The 15,919-nt window shown below is 40.6% G+C and overlaps 1 pseudogene; it reads left to right on the top strand.

Annotated features, from left to right (window-relative positions):
• Positions 1-1,773: 1,773 nt before the first annotated feature.
• Positions 1,774-15,557, top strand: LOC132539833 (N-acylneuraminate-9-phosphatase-like; annotated as a pseudogene).
• The last annotated feature ends 362 nt before the right edge of the window (positions 15,558-15,919 follow it).

Raw genomic sequence — 15,919 nt, 5'->3', positions numbered from 1 at the left:
ACCTGCAGGGGGAAAGCTTCACAAGTGGTAAAGCTGGTCTGCAGATGTCTCTCTGTCTCTCTCCCTATCTCCTCCTCTCTCAATTTTTCTCTGCCCCTGTCCAGTAATAAAAATAAAATAACCTGAATTCCCTGGGCAGACAAACTCACCAATGTATCCTGGAGCCCTGCTTCCCCAGAGCTCTGTTCCACTAGGGAAAGAGACAGGCTGGGAGTATGGATCAACCTGTCAACACCCATGTCCAGCAGAGAAGCAATTACAGAAGCCAGACCTTCTACCTTCTGCACCCGATAATGATGATGAGTCCATACTCCCAGGAAGATAAAGAATAGGAAATCTTCCAGTGGAGGGGATGGGATATGGAACCCTGGTGGTGGGAAATGTGTAGAATTTCTCTTATCCTATGATTTTATGGATATTTTCTGTTTTTTATTTTATAAATAAAATTTAAAAAAGAAAAAACTAATAAGATAAAAATATTTTTAAAAGAGAGAGAGGGAGGAGGAGAGAAAGAGACACCTATAGCACCGCTTCATGACTCATGAAGCTTCCCTTCTGAAGGTGGTGACCAGGGCCTTGAACTGGGGTCCTTGCAAATGGTAACATGTGCACCCAACCCACTGCACCACTGGCCCCCCTTCACCTGTTTTATAGACACATGTTGACTATATCCACTTAATGGATGTTGAAATGAGTACCTAGGCAAGGGCTGTCCAATGCTTCCCACAGCCCTGCAAAATGACTCATCACTTAGCATAACTCTAATGCCTAAAAGAAAGATGGCTTATACTCCAGACCTGCCTCTGCTGCGATAATGGATCATGTTTTCCACCTATGACTTTCTGTTGACTCTGTCCCTCCACCAGAGTTGCTCTCCCCAGGGGCACCTTTCAAAATAAGGCCACCACCGTGCTGGTGAAAGCAGGAGAAAGGGCTCAATATGGTTCAAGCAACGTTCCCTCCCATTCTACACCTTGACAGCACCATACATGGGAAACTGAGGTGACAAGGGAATAAGTTCTCTTTTCCCTAAATCAACTGGAAATGCGTTTTTCTTTCTCCTGCTGGATAATTTGGAAATGATTTTTAAAATGCTATGCAAGAGAACGGTCTTTTCTTCTTTCATCAAGCCAAGAAATAAGCCCTGTTTCCCAGGGCCTGATGAATGTTACATCTGACCTTTTGCAAAGTTTCTTGTCAGGTTAATTTATGACACTTCCAGACTCTAATGTATCAGGCGGTGGCTGTTTATGTATTTGATGAAGTATGCTTTGTCCAAAGTTGATATGTTTTACCAGAACTTCTGTAACTCACTCCCTCCTTCTCTCTCTCTCTCTCTCTCTCTCTCTCTCTCTCTCCCTCTCTCCTACTTTAATTTTGAGCTTGGGTATTTAATCAATCTTGCTGGAAAAAAAACATGAATATATTTATGAATCCTCAGTCCCTAAGTTGTCATGCATGCTGTATTAGCTTATTACTGTGTCTCCAAGATAATTCCTCCTTCTCATCTCCCTACACCTGTGCTTTTGAGTCAGGGAGATCTCAGATCAACTAAAATTACTTTTAATGTTTGGTTTACTACAAGAACTGCTTTGAGGGTTTCTGCCTTAAACAGGTGTATCTTGCATCCTGATTGCCTTTGCCTTTGTTCTGAAAGAGAAATCTAGTGAACCAGACTTGAGCCCTCTGAGAATTTGCTTCATCCCAGGAATATAGCTAAACTTAATGAACATGTAGGTACATTGATGAAGGAGATGAAATCACATCTGAATCATGTGGGATGTGGGGGAGAGGAATGATAAAGGTGCTTTACCCTTTGAAGGTGTGTCAAATGTTAATTACACAGAAGTTCTGAAACAGACATGTTAGTCTTTCTTCTTCATAGTAAAGAACAGTACATGGCACACAGTAGGTGCTTCATTTTCATTGAAAGAAAAGATGTTGAGATAGCAAGGGAAGAGGGAGAAATAGGAAAACTATGTTCTCTTATTAGCTGCCAGTCCCTGTTCAGGGCACCATATGCCGGGCTGAGCTAGCTCATGGGTGGTAGAGAGATGACCAGGGACTCATGGCTGATCTCGGAAGCAGTATCTCGTTTATTAATCAGATACATCACCTTTTACGCATCTCTTCACCAGAAGTGGCAAGGGAAAGGAAAATGACTAGGAGAGGGGGTGGAGCAAAAAAAAGAGCTCAAACAGAACATAGAAAACTTCCATCTAACCAGTGGGGATTAAACCAATACCCTGCAGGCAGGGCGGGACCCAGGTAAAACAGTGATTATGTAAATAGACCACATCGTAAGTAATACAATCGAACCTAATGTGATGATCAAAACAGAAGGTCTTATAAGCAGAATTTAGAAGCATACCAACAATTAGCTTCAAATATTTTTTCAATTTTGTATTTATTTATTTATTTATTTACTTATTAGATAGAGACAGAAAACTGAGAGGGCAGGGGAGATAGAGACGGGAGAGACAGAGTAGCACCTGCAGATCTGCTTCACCACTCGTGCAGCTTTTCCCTTGCAGGTGGGGACCAGGGGCTTAAATCCGGGTCCTTCACACTGTAATGTGTGCATGTAACCAGGTGTGCCACTGCCTGGTCCTAGCTTCAAATCTTTTAACAGAGGTGTCAGGACAAGAGTTTGAGTCCAGGGAGTGAAGAGGGTTTTGGGTTCTTGATGTATGATGATCGAAAAGATCCTATGTTGTGGGTGAGTGAGAGTGGTCTGCAGACACTTAACACAGGGAGACTGAAATCATATTCAACTGTCAATAGCTGTACTGTAAATTATTAACTCCCTCCCACACATACACACATAATAAAATTGGGGGAGAGGAAGAAAAAGAAGAGTTTATGCCTGTAAAATGATTTTTAAATTATATTTAATAGAGGACCAGAAGACTAGTAGAACTTCCTAAAACATCCCTCCCTTGGAAGCTGTGCTCAAAACACTCCCCCCAGCCTTCTTTGTGCTATCTAACCGATCATTTATGAGCAGGTTCAGATCAGAAGTGTCCGTTGCATTTTAGGTGGATTTATTACAACAGTGAAGACAGGATACAGTTGGTGGTCAGGGGGGATAGATAGCATAATAGTTATAAAAGAGACTGTCATGCCTGAGACTCCAATGACCCAGGTTCAATCCCCTGCTCCACAATAAACCAGAGCTGAGCTGTGCTCTGGAAAGAGAAAGAGAGAGAGAGAGAGAGAAATAGAGTTGGTGGTTTAGGAGTATGGATCAACCTGTCAACGCCCATGTCCAGCAGAAAAGCAATTACAGAAGCCAGACCTCCCACCTGCACCACATAAAGATCATTGGTCCATACTCCCAGAGAGATAAAAAGTAGGGAAGCTTCCAATGAAGGGGGTGGGATACAGGATTCTGGTGGTTGGAATTATATGGAATTGTGCCCCTCTTATCCCAAAATCCTGTTGATCATTATTGAATCAATAATAATAATAATCCAGCTGAGATAGCAAGAGAACATGGACTATAAGGAAACCAACTAAGAGAGTTACGTGGTTTTCTCCAGAAAGAGGCTGGTACCTGGATAAATGCCAAGTGGAAAGGGCTAGCTGAGTTCATCCAAGGTCAAGAGTCAGCCAAGTAAGTGCAGTGCAAGCATCCAGAGAGAACTAGACAGAACCAGAAAGAGCAAGAAAACAGAGCAAGCAAAGCCAAGAGCTCATGATCTCTGCTGTCATTTGGTCTACAAGTTTCAAATTAAGGAATAAAGGATGACTGGAGAGGTAGTGAATAGGACTTACATGCATGAGACCCCTGGGTCCAATCCCCAGGACCACATGTGATATAAAATGTGGTATGTGTTTACTCTTTTTCACTCTCCTAGAACAAATAAACAAATCATACAAAATACCTAATAGACTGTTTTTGTTTTCTGGCCATTTTTATTATCATTTACATATAGCCCAACTTCTTTGTCCTCCCAAGGAGAAAAATGGAAGCAAGACAGAGCCTCCATTCATTCCACCCACTATTAGAAGCTGCTTGTGCAGAATCACAGTTGTATTCCAGGGCTCTGGAGCATATGAGGCTCACTCAGAGAAAAGGAGCCAGGTGTCACCTCTGTCGTGTGGTGTGAAGGGCACAGGGAAAGCAGCACAGCCTCCCTACCCCATGCCTTCTGTCAGGGGCTGCACCAATGCCACAGTGCCTGAAACATCCCTATTATTCACAGCCTAGGTTTACTAGAGAGAAATACTAATAAAATGCAAGTTATGCCAGAAGAGAGTCATGTAGCTTGGGTGGTTCAGAAACTTGAGAGTCAGCTCAGGCTAGATTCAGATCCCAGCTCTCTCACTCTGTAGCACTGCAATACTAACAAACTGCTTAGAATTTCAAAGACCACATCTTTACCTACAAAGACATGAATTCTACCAATCTTGTAAACTTGTCCTAAAGTTAAAATGACCAATGGGTAGAGAGTAACAAACACTGAGGTTAACACAGTGTGATCTGTGAAGGTATGGTAGCAAAAGCATAGACAAGAAGAGTTAAGTCATGGGTTTAGTCCCTACCTTTTATTAGTGAGTTATGTGAGTTATGTGACCTTGATATAGTCACTTTATATCTCTGAGCTTCCATTTCCAAAGGGGTTTGACAGTTCAATATTACTCATTCATTCAGCATTTATGACTGAGCTTCTAATATTTGCCAGGTGATGTTCATCTGATTGCATAAACAATAAATAGATGAATATGTAATTGAAGTAAGGATCAGGAATAAGTAGGGAACTGAAATGCTGTCGTATTGGAGCTTGAGAGGTGGCTTGGTGGTAGAGGGCATGGTTTGCATAAGTGAATCTGTGAATTTGAACCAGCACCACAAAATAAAGGCAAAAATAAATAGAATGTAATAAATCATGGAGTAGTGCTCTACTCCCTTCTCTCTCTCTCTCTCCCTCTCCCTCTCCCTCTCCTTCTCCCTCTCCCTCCCTCTCCCTCTCCCTCTCCCTCCCTCTCTCTCTCTCTCTCTCTCTCTCTCACACACACACACACACACACACACACACGGCACTGCTGACTTCATAGAAAGAGTTAGGATAGAGGGAATATTTCTTAACTTGTTCTATGAGGTCAGCAGTGTTTTAATATCAAAACCTTACAATAAAGGAAAACCACAATCATTAACATAAATGTCAAATACTCAATACTAAAAAGACAAACCTAGCTATCCATAAAAAAAAATTACACACAACAGCCAAGTGGTATTTATTCCAGGTTTTCAGGTTTGGTCCAATATTTAAATCAATTAATGTAAACATCAAGAGATTAAAAAAGAAAAGGTATATGATAATACCAACAGATGCAACAAAAAAAAAGCAATAGACAAAATCTAACACCCATTTGGCTTACAAACATTCAACAAACTAGGAACAGAGAATTACTTCCTTGATTAAAAAATGTAAACCCCTTCAACTAATATGATACTAATTTCATTTTAAAAAATGGATGGTTTCCCACCACCACCCAAGACCAAGAGGAAGGAAAGGATCTCTCATTTCACCTCAACTAAATAGTATCATTTCGACAATTCTTGCGAATAAAGTAAGACTAGAAAAAGCATACTAAATGTGTACAAATGAAGAAAGGAAAAAATAAAATTTCTTGTTTGAGACTTATGACATGATTGCCATGGGAAAAGTCCTAAAGAACTGACAAATTGGAGGGCCAGTGAAATAGCTTAGTGCGTTGCTTTGCCATGTGCATGACCCAACTTTGAGCCCAGCCCCCAACTGCTCTGAAGAAAGCTTTGTTGTTGTGGTCTCTTTCCCATTCTCTGCCCCTCTACCTCTCTGCCTCTGTCTCTCGCTAAGAAGAAGGAGACAGATTACTAACAATAGAGTGTGGTGGAAGTGGAGGTGAGTTGACTATAGCCAATTGCAATATATTTTCTTTTATCTGAACATCATGCTCTTTCATAGCAGCACAATAGCCAAATATCAGTAGCAACCTAGGTGTCCAACAACACAAGAGTGGCTGAGAGAGTTGTGGTCTACATACACAATAGAATACTACTCAGTTATTAAAAATAATGAATTCACCTCATCTTGGATAGAGTTGAAGGAATCATGTTCAGTGACATAAACCAGAAAGAAAGGGACAGATAAAAAAAGAAAGGAAAACTTGGACACAAAGTAGACTTGGACTAGGTTTGATATATTGCACCAAAGTAAAGGACTCTGAGGTGGGGGGTTGGGGCTCTCAGGTCTTGGTGCATAATATTGAAGGAGGACTTAGGCTAGGGGGTCAGAGTGTTTTGCAGAAAACTTACACATGTGGCAACAAACATATTTACTGTAAGCCATTAGTGTCCTCAATAAAAATATTTAAAATCAGAAAAAATTAAAAAGACTAAAATCATATCGGAGGCAATACAAACTAAAAAAAAATAATGATGCAAACTAAAAAAAAAAGCCAATACAAACTATTGCAATACAAAGCCAATACAAACTAAAAAAAAAAGTCTTGCCATAAAAATAATACAAAGAAATGACCAGTTTCAAGTGAATCTCAGCAAGGAATGTTTTCATCTTTCCATTACTGATCTGAGGACTTCATCCCAGGAAGAAGCAATCCAGAAAACCAAGGACAGACAGCCAACAGGAAGTTGGCTGAAGAATGTCATTTCCTGTAGAAACTTCCACATTTATAGCATATGATACAAGCAGAAGACACCAAATCCATGCTCCCAGAACTCTGAAAAGAGGTCAGCTTACTGTTCCTTAACAACTAGAGACAGACAGGCCCAGAGGGAGAAGAGTGAGATTCTTGCCTGTCAGTTCTGTTTAGAAGATGGAGCACAGAAAGAGAAGTCAATGCCTCCCCTCCTTTACTGCTACTGTGATCCCCCTGGAATACAACCTGTAAACTATGTTATGGGAGGTGACACATTAGAAACTGATCTATTTTAGTCATGATAGGGCTGAAAACAACAATCTGGATAAATAAAAGTGCCACCAAAGTCATCATCCATGTCATACGACATTGTCTCCTCTGTGCTAGAGTTCCCTGCTCTCTTCCAAAATGCATACTGCAAAAGTCAGCGTGTCAGATTAAAACATAGAAAAGGGGAGGGGGCCACACTGTAGGGTCCAAAAAAGGTTTTGAATGAGTAAAGTTAAGGTGTTCCATCTGTCTGAAGATCCAATTTATAGGATAAGTTTACTTATGATTTAATGACACAACAGTTACTGACAGGTATTCGTAGCTGACAATCTGTAACACATTAATACAAGTTGCTAATTAGTCATAAAAATGAGGAGATGTGTTGTTAAGCCTTGAAAAAAGGTAGTATTAAAAACTCTGGAACCAATAAACAAAAAGAAAAAAGGTTAATGTAGAAAACCTAATTGTTTTTCCCAGATGTCAGCACTGAACAATTAGAAGTGGAAATTTTTTTTTTAAAATATTTATTTTATTTATTTATTCCCTTTTGTTGCCCTTGTTGTTTTATTGTTGTATTTATTATTGTTGTTGTCATTGTTAGATAGGACAGAGAGAAATGGAGAGAGGAGGGGAAGACAGAGAGGAGGAGAGAAAGACAGACACCTGCAGACCTGCTTCACCGCCTGTGAAGCGACTCCCCTGCAGGTGGGGAGCCGGGGTTCGAACCGGGATCCTTATGCCGGTCCTTGTGCTTTGTGCCACCTGCACTTAACCCGCTGCACTACAGCCCGACTCCCTAGAAGTGGAAATTTAAAATGCAGTACTATCTACATAAGATATAAAAATCTGGAATGCTTAAGTTTAAATCCAACAAACTAAGGGCAAAGATAAGTAAGAAAAACTATGAGAGTTTGATAAAAATTAATGGAAAGGGACCACGTGATAGCACTGCTAGTTAAGCACACACATTACAGCATGCAAGGACCCAGGTTCAAGCCCCTGGTCCTCACCTGCAGGGAGAAAGCTTCACGAGTGGTGAAACAGGGCTGCTGGAGTCTCTCTGTCTTTCTCCCTCCACTCCAAATTTCTATCTCTATGCAATAATAAATCAATAAAAATATTTTTAAATCTACATAAAGGCAGAAATAGGGAACCGGGCAGTAGCACAGTGCGTTAAGCACACATGGTACAAAGAGCAAGGACTGGCTCAAGGATCCTGGTTCGAACCCCCGGCTACCCCCCTGCAGGGAAGTTGCCTCACAAGTGATGAAACAGGTCTTCAGGTGTCTTTCTCTCCCCCTCTCTATCTTCTCCTCTTCTCTTGATTTCTCTCTGTCCTATCCAACAATGACAACAAGAACAACAATAACAATAACAATGATAAACAACAAGGACAACAGAAGGGGAAAAAATAGTCTCCAGGAGCAGCGGATTCATAATGCAGGCAACAAGCCCCAACAATAACCCTAGAGGAAAAAAATAAAATAAAATAGGGAGAAATAGTCCATGTTCAAATATAAGAAGACTTAATATTGCTCCTATATAAATTTTTCCCAGCTTAATCTATAGATTTTATGGAATCCAATACAATCTCAAGCAAGATATTTTGCATATATCAACAAAATGAGTCTACAGTCTGTACAGGAAAATTAAAGATACAGAATAGCCAGCACAATCCTAAGAGATAAAAAAAGTCAAAAGAAAACTATTACCTGACTTGAAGACAACTCTAAAGGAATAATAATCAATGCAGCATGACACTTAAAACGTGTTCTATCCCAAGAATAGATCAATCGGGTATAGCCAAGTTCAGAAATAGACACACAGAAATACAGGCCACTGATCTTTAATAAAGGTACAAAGGAAATTCAGTGAGGAAATATAAGTCTTTTCAACAAATAGACCTATTCTGAGACAATTTGAGATTCTTATACAAAAACTCAATCTAGATACATACCATCTACCTTTCACAAAAATTATCTCAATAGGAACCATAATTCTAAGTGTAAAAATGACAACAGAAAACAACATAGTTGACTTTGAACTTGGAGATGAGCTTTTAGAGACAACTTCGAAAGGACAATACTTGGAAGAAAAAAGATGATTAAATTAGACTCTATTAAAATTTTAAAAACACACACACAAAAATAACTTCTGCTCTACAAAGAACATTGTTAAGAAATGAAAAGGCAAGCCACAGACTGGTAGGATGTTTTCCCAAGACACATATCTGATAAGCAACTGCATCACAAATATCAAAAGAACACTTAAAACTCAACAGTAAAAAAACAAACAACCCAATTTAAAAATGGGCAAAGGTTGTAAACAGCCATATTTCCAAGAGAGATACACAGGTGTAAAACAAGCATATTAATAAAGGCTCAACATCATGTGCCCTTAGAGGATGGCAAGTTAGACCAACAGTGAGATTTCTCTAGACCTCTACAAGAATGGCTAAAATCTAGAAGCCAGACAGCACCAAATTCGAGAGAATCCAGAGTAACAAAGAATCTTATCCAATGTTTGTGGGAATGTACAATGGTGCAGCCACTTTGGACAGTAGTTTGACAGTTTGTTGCAAATCTAACTTATTTTCGCCATAATATCTGACAATTTCACTCCAAGGCATTTATCCAGGGAAATTCAAAACTCATCATGTTTCCATCCTCCGAAGGGAGGCTGTACAACATACTCTATGTTCTGCCTGAGGAAGATGGGTTCTGAAATTGGAGCAGCTTAGAACGTCCCTACCCATGACAACACAATGTGAGCTCAGATCTACAGGGATGCAGAGGTCACTTAGGCTCCTAAGCTGAATATGGGCCCCAGATCATAAGAAATCAGTGGGGTTTACAGTCAACAATGTTTATACCCCTTTCCCATATTTGGGAGCTACTCTCTTCCCTGATCCAGCTTTCTGGTCCTTTTTCCAGCCATGACATCATCTCCCCAGACAATAACTTGGGTCCATCTGCATATCAGATTTCAGGCTCAAGAAAAAAATAAATAAAGGGCGGAAAAAAAGAAAAAACTTGTATAGCCACAGGCCCTTTGGAATATAACTAAAATATGCCTACTAGCTACCTACAAAACAGAAATGCTCCCAGCTCTTCATCTGAACTACTCCAGCCTTCAGGTTCATGATTAGTCAACAATTTGTTTGGCTATATATGTTAAGTCTCTTTTCAGCCACCAAGTTCCAGATGCTACCATTATGCCAAACAGACTTACCTGGGCAGACGACCCAACCAGTGTGTCCTGGAGCTCTGCTTCCCCAGAACCCCACCTCACTAGGGAAAGAAAGAGATAGGTTGGGAGTATAGACTGACCTGTCAACACCCACGTTCAGTGGGGAAGCAATTACAGAAGCCAGACCTTCTACCTTCTGCACCCCATAATGATCCTTGGTTCATACTCCCAGAGGTGGTGGGAACTGTGTGGAGTTTGTACCTCTCTTATCCTATGGTTTGTCAGTGTTTCCTTTTTAATAGATAAAATTAAATAAAAAAACTCATCATGCAAAGTCTGAGTGAGCAGACTTGCAGCAGCTTTATCGCAACTACCAAAACCCAGATATATGAATGGATAAGTAAACTGCATTCCATGTTGTGGAATGTTATTCAGTAATTAAAAATAATAATACTTAAAAAGCCATGGACAGACATGGAGGAAACTCAAATGCATATTGCTAAGTAATAGATGTTATTCCAAGCCTGACTAACATCTGATATTCAGGTGGACCCAAGTTGTTGTCTGAGGAGATGATAGTTGGAAAAAGGGCTAGAAAGCTGGAGATGTCACACTCAGGAAAAAACTAGTATAGTCATGGGACCTTTGGAATATAACTAAAATAGGCCTACTAGCGATCTACAAAAGAGACTCCAATCTTCATCTGCAATACTCCAGCCTTTAGGTTCATGATTAGTCAACAATTTATTTGGCTTTATATATAAACTCCTTTTTCAGCCACTAGGTTTGAGATGCTACCATGATACCAACCAGACTTCCCTGGGCAGACCTTGGAGCCCTGCTTCCCCAGAGCCCTGCCCCACTAGGAAAGAGAGAGGCAGGCTGGGAGTATGGATCAACCTGTCAATGCCCATGTTCAGCAGCAATTACAGAAGCCAGACCTTCCACCTTCTGCACCCCATAATGACCCTGGGTTATTTGACCAGAAGGTTAAAGAACAGGAATGCTATCAGGGGAGGGGATGGGATACAGAGTTCTGGTGATTGGGAATTGTGTAGAGTTATATCCCTCTTATCCTATGGTTTTGTCAGTGTTTCCTTTTTATAAAAATTTTAAAAAATAAAAGAAGCTACTCTGAAAAAGACTGTATTCAGTGTGATTACAACTACACGACATTCTAGAATATGAAACAACTACAGAGACATTAAAATTATCAATGATTGCCAGGACTCTGAGGCAAGGAAGAAGGAACAAGTAGGTGAAGCACAGAGTGGTTAGGGCAGTGAAACTATTCCATGTTTTGGTATGATGATACATGGCATATGTTGCATTTGCCAAAGTCCATAAAACTGTGTAATTCAAATATCAAATATTAGTAGAAATCATGGACTTGCATACAGTTTTATTTATCAGTATATGTTCCTTATCTGCACCAAATATAGCATAGAGTATTAGTAATAAGGGAAAACTGAACCTGGAAGATGGCTTAGGAAGTAGAGGACATACCTTAAGCCATGTGTGGAATCCTGACTTCAATTCTTATAGCACATTATTTTAAAAAGCAGAAAAAACTATGGGGGTGAGACATATGGAAAAATCTCTGAACTATCTACTAAATTCTTTGAATCTAGAACTACACCAGAGAATATTCTAATATCTAAATCACTTAGACAACAAAAGTGTCCTCTTCATACTGTATGCTCATGCCAGATCGGTTGTCTTTTCTTCCCTGAGGGAAATCTAATGACGCACCCTCCTCATCTTGAATATCACCAGATACCATGTGGGAAATAATGTAGAAAACTCTCAAGGGCCCATAACACTTTCCTTCAGTATGGATGGGGGGGGTGCCACTTCTGATCTATGTTACTATGAACACATGATTCCCTTATACCTGCTTTCAAGGGAGTCAGGAATGAATGCTTTTATTTCATTCCTTTTTTAGAGAGGAAGAGAGGGAGGGAGGGAAAGGAGTGAAAGAGAAGGAGGAGAAGGACAGAGAGAGAGAGAGAGACCATGGCACTACTTTCATGAAGCCCCCTTCAGTGTTATTCTCAGTGCTCTATTATGGTGTTAAGTCTTCAACCCAGGGCTTGGACATGGTAAAGTGCACACTCTACCTAGTGAACTATAACCCATCCCCTTTTCAGATTTTTTTATTCATGGACATAAACTCTGTTAGACCACATACTCAGAAAAATAAAATACTGAATACCAGTCATTGCTTCTAATAACTACCATTCCCAGCTTGTTACTCTTTTTCCCTAGTTCAGCATCTTCACAAGGACATAGGACAAGACATTTGTATACAAAGGACATCAGGACCCATGTGTAAGAAGACACTGACTGCTCAGAGAGAGGGATTCTCTGAGTCCATTAATCCTGGTCAGGGATTGCTCTACTTGCTTAATTACTTCTTCACTTTGAAGTCCCTCCTGAAAAGTCTAGCTCTTCTCTGAAGCCTTCCCTTGGCTTCCTACCCTCCGTTTCAGTTTACAAGAGGGAAAAAGTCCAAAGAAAGACAGAAGCTGAGAAGTGTGTGTATTTAAAGAAGTCTGTGTAGGTAAGAAGATCAAGGACCTCGGTGCCAGATTTCACTCTGCTGAGGATTGCTCAGCAAGTGGCCTGACCTGTCTCTTCACCGGCTGCCACAGAAGCAGATGGCAGGCTACAAAAGGCACATTCTCTGTAAAGAATGATAAAGACTTGTTCTGTGCATGGGAGCCAAGAATGCCTTGAGCATTCTAAAGCTGAGAGAAGTGGAAGAAAAGGCATTGATGAGGGTTGTTTGGTGTACATATGGCAAAATTAACTTCAACTAGATTAAACAAAGATAGAAAGAGAGAGAGAGAGAGAGAGAGAGAGAGAGAGAGAGAGAGGAGGTGGCCTACTTCACCAGGAAGTCCTCAGAGTAAGGGACTTGTTTAAGGATTGATCTGAACAACATTATTTGATCTTTCTCTTATCTCATTTTTTTCTTCTTTACTTTTCTTTCTCAAGTCACTAGCCTCTATATGGTACAAAAAGGACTATCTGAACTTGTAAATTTAATAAATTAAATATATGTCAGAAGAAAATAAGAGAGAAAGTGCTTTTTACTACTCGTAATAGTACTAGGATGGGGATTGGGCAGTGGTACACCCGGTAGAGTGCACACATCACCCAAGCCTAAGGACCCAGGTTTAAGCCTCCACCTACAGGAAGAAGTGTCACAAGCAGTGAAGCAGTGCTGCGGTTCTGCAGGCATCTCTCTTTCTGTGTCCTTCTTTATCTCCCCTTCCCTCTCGATTTCCCTTTGTCTCTATCACAAAGAAGAGTAGGGAGAAAAAAATGGCTGCTGAGATTCATTCTACAGGCACAGAGCCCCAGTGACAACCATGGTGGAAAGAAAAAAAATGTACTAGGAGGATACTTATTATTGGTTCAGCAAGATCATGTGGCCATCTCTTAACCAACACCATGGGTGCTGTGTTCTGATTGGATCAACATAGATTAGGCTTCTTATTAGAAAAGATGTTTCTGTTTCTTTAAGAGGGAGATGGAAATTCACTAATGCTCCATGTACCAGAGCCTAGCACAGTAGAGATATAGACTCAAACTTGAGCACACACGCTCACACACCTCTCTTCCCAATAGTCTTTTCACCTACACACAGCCTATCTTGACAATGGGTTATGGTTCCAGGATAATCTGAGTATCTAGAAAATAGAATGGTTCCTCCTGCAGCCCTACTTCCATCCACTATGAAGATGGGGCTTGTGCTGAATGCTCTTCCTGCCAGTACTTGTTTAGTCACCTTCGTAAGATGTAAACATCACCCACCCCATGCTCCACGGAGAGCTCATGAGCTTCTTAAGGAAAGTGCTTTTTCTGCATTTTTCTTTGTTTCTTATTTCATGGCTCAGGCATAGTCATTCAACCAGTGCTGAGTGAATGTCTAGATATCTGGGTATAAGGATAGACACAATAGGTAGTTTCTAAGAAAGCAAAAGCCATGCTCACTCCCTGACTCCAGTGTCTTTACACTTTGTCAAAGCCAAAAAGAATGCCTATATTTACAAATAAAAGCAGCAACAAGTGTAAACTTGTTCTGCTTCATCTGAATGACACAGTGAACCAAGAAAGCTAAGTAATCCAGTCAGGTTTTCCACAGGTAGGGAGTTCACTTGGAAACCTGTTTTTGCTTTTTACTCATGATGCTCAAATCCTAATCATCCTCAGCAATGTGACCCTCAAATGAAAGGGACACATGGTGGATGCGGAGAGCATCTTGGATCAGAGTGTCCTGTGGTGCTTTGAGCCTCCATTAGTACAGAGGAACAACCTCTAGGGGTCTCATTGTTCCCCTTGCTTAGAGAAGACTGTGAGTGCCTCCCTGTCCTGGCCACTGGTGTTCCCACACACTCTAACTATCTTCCATCTGGGAAAAAAGAATGTCTCCGTCTGCAGAGAGCACAAGTCCACCAATCCTTCCTCTGCTGACATATGCAGACTGCATATTAGCATGGTAATGTCTTGTGCCATTAGTGAGTAACGTGCTGAATAATTAGGCTATGAAAACCTAACGGCAGAGTTTTTTGTTGTTGTTGCTGTTTTATTAGCAATATTCCATCCTATTGTGTTAATTTCATCTTGTGTCAGCTGGCTTTCTGAGTAAACAATGATCACAGGCAGACATCATTTCCCAGCACATTGTGCTGTTGTGGGTGACTTTACAGACCAGAAAATGGCTTAAGTTGCCTTTTGTCTTGCAGTCTCTAACTTCTGTTGATGTCACAATATCTTTAATCCCTGGTTCCTTATGGCTCTAGAATATTCCTTTTCATTTTGTCAGTGTGTGTCTGCCCCTGCCTGTCTGTGCTCAATCTATTTCCACATCCATCCTCATTTTTCTTCTTTTGCCTTTCTCCTCTGCATGCCTACCTGTAATGACATTGCACATGGCCATAACCTTAGTCTAATCAATGTATTTTCACATTTATCTTGCAGTTTCTCCCAGCCCACTGTATGTTTTTTTTTCTTTCCTGCACATCTTCCTTCATCTATTACACTTTCTTCCCCAATTCATCTGCTTTGCTTCCCCACTTTGCTATATTGCCATCACTCTTACTTCTTCCCCCTCCTCGCATTCCTCATTCTACTTAGCTCCTAAAATGCTATCTCTCAGCCTCTTGCCATCCCCCACCCAACTCATTCTCTCCTTCCTGCTCGCTGAGATTCCTGGCTGACAGACGATTAATATTTGGCCCAGCCATATTGAAAAGTTTAATGCTTTTTCTGTGATATCCCTTCAGTCATCAAACATCTGCAAGTTTCTCCCAGAGCTAAGAAAAAGTTATGTTACTGAAGATGTCATGGTTGTTCAAGTTACTAAAGCAGCTTCCAATTTCCTGAAAAAGATGGTGGAAGAAGATATTGGTGGTGCTTGCCTGAGTCACCACACAGGATAGATAATGATGGGAGGTGTGTTATGCTGATTGCCAGCCCTTCCTATATACCTTTATCCCTGAGACCAGGAGAGTGTGAACCTGGATTTCTCCAGGGCAAGATAATGTTTACCGGCTCTACTCAAATATCCAGGCCAAAGAATTAGAACAATGAGGTAATAGCTGCTTTAAAAAGAGAGAGATGGCCAAATGCCAGTAACTCAGGATTCAATTTATGCATCCATAGAAGACCAATAACTTGGCAGGCTGCCATCTGGGGCAGCAGTTTGAGACAAGCCAAAGCAATCCATGGTTTTCATAATTAACTCACAGAGTACAACGTAGTTACTGTCTCTTCTAAGGAACATAAATATTATCCCTTTTAT

Source organism: Erinaceus europaeus, chromosome 8 (genome assembly GCF_950295315.1).
Source record: "Erinaceus europaeus chromosome 8, mEriEur2.1, whole genome shotgun sequence".
Classification (NCBI taxonomy): Eukaryota; Metazoa; Chordata; class Mammalia; order Eulipotyphla; family Erinaceidae; genus Erinaceus; species Erinaceus europaeus.
The sequence above is the reverse complement of the archived record's forward strand: the minus strand, read 5'-3'. Positions and strand labels throughout refer to the sequence as shown.